Here is a 3,878-nt window from a genome sequence, read left to right on the forward strand (position 1 = left end):
CTTATCCTTGCCCCCGGAAGGGTGTGTAACCCGTTAACCTCCTCGTGTCTAGGGATTGGGCTTGTATTCTTCCCCATGAACGAGGAATTCCCCCATAAGCGCGATTCCTATCTCGTGCTCGCGTTGATTACTTCCCCGGCCCTTTGTCACACCGCCCTTCGCTACTACCGATTGAAGGGTGTAGGTGATGCTCCTCTGATTGGTCCCCGAACACGGGGAAACTCTCGCGTCGGTGTGCCGAAAAGACGAGCAAACTTGATTCTTTAGAGGAAGTCAAGTCGTAACAGGTGTTCCGTATGGAACCTGCGGAGGATCATTAACGAATTGCAAAACACGCAAAACATAACAATTCTTGTACTAAAAACAATGTCATCGGAGACCAGGGCCAGACCTACTCCGACTGACAAAACCCCAGTGCCCACGCAAGACAAAACTCGGGTTTCTGTCCGGTTTATGAGCACGGCCGCCCCAAGTCTATCTTTCTTATAAATCAAACACTCCCAAAGCGAAACCAAAAATTGCGGGAAAAGGACTTGGGGCCACGGCTCTGTCGCAGCCCAAAAAAACAAAACAGATGAAACTCAAGGGTGGACCCCTGGGCCGTGTGTCGTAAAGACCACCGGTGCGTAATTAATGTAAGCAGGAACATGAACATCGATATCTTAAACGCAATTGCGGCCCTGGGTCACTCCCGAGCCCGCCTGCTGAGGGTCGGAAAAACTCTATCGCAACGGTATGCACAAACGTTGCCCTTGGGCCGTACAACCCACGTCATTGATTTTTTTCATGGTCGGGGGGGTCCAAATGTTTCGCGAGTCTTTACCCGAAAACCGAGTTTGGGTGTTAAAAACGCCCGAACGGGACACAGGGCACTCGAACACATAATGTGCGTCAAATTCCCGTCCTGACGTTTTCAGTTGGACCCGTAAAGGGCCAAACCCTTTTATGAAATAAATCACTTTCCGACCCAATCAACGAGACTACCCCTGAATTTAAGCTATCACTACGAGGAAAAAACTAAAAGATTCCCCCAGTAACGGCGGTGATTGGGGAATAGCCCAGCACCAAATCCCCATTTTGCCTCCGGGAACTTGGTGTTTGGGACGACCGCGTCGTGCATTTCGGGTGCCCAAGTCCCCCTTGGGGGCCTCTCCAAATTGGGGGTGTCGGGCCTTTACCGGCACTCGTCTAAAACGCTAGGGTCTCCCGGACGGTTTTTTTGGGAATGCAGCCCAAGCGGGGGTAAACCCATCAAAGGCAAAATACTGACCGATCCTAGGGGACAAGTCCGTAGGGAAAGTTAAAAGAATTTTGAAAAGGTTAAAGATAGTAAACCCCGTTTAAAGGGGAAAAACGGGTGGATCCAAAAGTCGACCGGGGGGGAATTCATCTTGCTTCGGCGGGGCTTTTTTTAAGACCCTTTAAACCGGGACTCTGCTGGCGTCCTTCCCCTGCCGCGAGTGCATTTTTTCCCCCGGGTCGACGCCACGCCCGGGTTTCCGGGCGTCATAAGCCTGCGAAAAGGGAGCTCTCACTCCGGTTTCGAGTGTTTTTAAAACCAGAGTCTCTTTCCGGGGGCTGAGGGGCCCACGCCAACCCCCGTCTCGTGTGCTTTCGTTCAAAGGGGGGCCCTGTTTTCATTTTTACCGACCGCGATTTTATTCGGGGGCCAGCTAGGGCCCGGGTCGTGGCATTCGGTCGGCTTCCACCCCCACCCTCTTTAACACGGGCCAAAGGGTCTAACTTGCGCGAGTCAGGGGTATTAAAAACCTAAGGGGCAAAGAAGGAGGCACCCCCGGTTTGCCTAGGGGGGATCCTCCCCCGACGGGGGCGCCTACCGGCCCTCTCGCCGCACGTCGGAGAGGGGGAAGGCTACACGTTGGGGCCCGAGATGTTAACTATGCCGATAGGCGAAAACCGGGAACTCGGGGGAGGGCCCCTAGCGATTCTGACTGCAATCGATCGTCAAACTTGGGTATAGGGGGGGAAAAACTAAACGAACCATCTAGTACTGGTTCCCCCCGAAAATTTTCCCCAGATAGCTGGCACTCATTTGCAGTTTTTCCCGGGAAAACGAATGAATTAGAGGTGGGGGCAACGACCTCAAACCCATTTTCAAACTTTTAAAAAGGGTAAAATCCCCCTCGCTTAAAATTGGGTCGGGGGGTTCGAATGCGAGGGCCAATGGGCCCTTTGGTAAGCGAAATGGCGCTGTGGGATGAACCAAACGTCCGGTTAAGGTGCCAAACGCTGACGCTCATCGATACCATAAAAGGTGTTGGTTGATCAGACAGCAGGACGGTGGCCATGGAAGTCGGAAACCGCTAAGGAGTGTGTACAACTCACCTGCCAAATCACTAGCCCTGAAATGATGGCGCTAGAGCGTCGGACCTATACCGGACCGTCGCCGCAATACGAGCCCCCCGAGCCATCGGCGACGATAGGAGGGCCGCCTGGTGACACTGAAGCTTGGGCGTGACCCCGGGTGGAGCCGCCACGGGTGCAGATCTTGGTGGTATAGAAAATATTCAAACAGAACTTTGAAGACTGAAGTGGAGAAGGGTTCCATGTGAACACAGTTGACATGGGTCAGTCGGCCCTAAGAGATAGGTAAACACCGTTCTGAAACGGGGCAATCCCGACTCTCAAAACACACAAACAAAGGTGTGCCCTTCTTCTATCGAAAGGAATCGGGTTAATATTCCCGAACCCGCATCGGAGTTTGGTCCTCACGGGCCATGTGCGGCAACGCAAACGAACTCGGAGACGTCGGCGGAAGTCCCGGAAGAGTTCTCTTTTTTTTGTAAGGGACGAACCCCCTGAATCGTTTGCCCGGAGATAGGGACGTTGTTCCCGTAAAGCACTGCGGCTCTTGCATGTCCGGTGCACTTCCGTCGGCCCTTGAAATCCGAGGGAGACATTGGGGACTTTCGGCCGGCCCGTACCCATATCCGCAGCAGTCTCCAAGGTGCACAGCCTCTAGTCGATAGAACAATGTAGGTAAGGGAAGTCGGCAATTAATCCGTAACTTCGGGAAAAGGATTGGCTCTAAGGGCTGGGCCGGTCGGGCTGGAGTACGAAGCGGGGTTGGGACGGGCACGGGCTTCGCGAGGCCTCACGGTCGAGCTCGGACCGCTGTCTTAACCATCCCGTGGACTGCCTCACGTGCTGCGGCTTTCGGGTCGTTGGCTTCGTCCGGCAACTAACACCACTTAGAACTGGTACGGACCAGGGAAAACCGACTGTCTAATTAAAACAAAGCATTGCGATGGCCGTAACCTGGTGTTGACGCAATGTGATTTCTGCCCAGTGCTCTGAATGTCAAAGTAAGAAATTTAAACAAGCGCGGGGAAACGGCGGGAGTACTATGACTCTCTTAAGGTAGCCAATGCCTCGTCATCTAATTAGTGACGCGCATGAATGGATTAACGAATTCCCACTGGTCCCTATCTACTTCTAGCGAAACCACAGCCAAGGGAACGGCTTGGAAAAATCACGGGGAAAGAAGACCCTGTTGAGCTTGACTCTAGTCCGACTTTGTGAAGAACTGAAGGGTGTAGCTAGGTGGGAGTGCAAACGAAATGAAATACCACTACTTTTATCGTTTCTTTACTTATTCAGTAAAGCGGAGAGCGGGGCGCAAGCTCTCGATTTTGTAAATTTAAATCACCGGCCTCGTGCCGGTGGTGATCCTCTCTGAAGACAGTGTCAGGCGGGGGTTTTACTGGGGCGGTACATCTGTCAAAGGTAACGCAGGTGTCCTAAGGTGAGCTCAGCGGGACGGAAACCTGCAGATAAAAGGCAAAAGCTCCTTTTATTTTGATTTCATACGATACAGACCGTGAAACGTGGGCCAGGGATCTTACTTGATTTTGGGG

This window comes from Pecten maximus, unplaced genomic scaffold, assembly GCF_902652985.1.
Source record: "Pecten maximus unplaced genomic scaffold, xPecMax1.1, whole genome shotgun sequence".
In the NCBI taxonomy this organism is placed as follows: domain Eukaryota; kingdom Metazoa; phylum Mollusca; class Bivalvia; order Pectinida; family Pectinidae; genus Pecten; species Pecten maximus.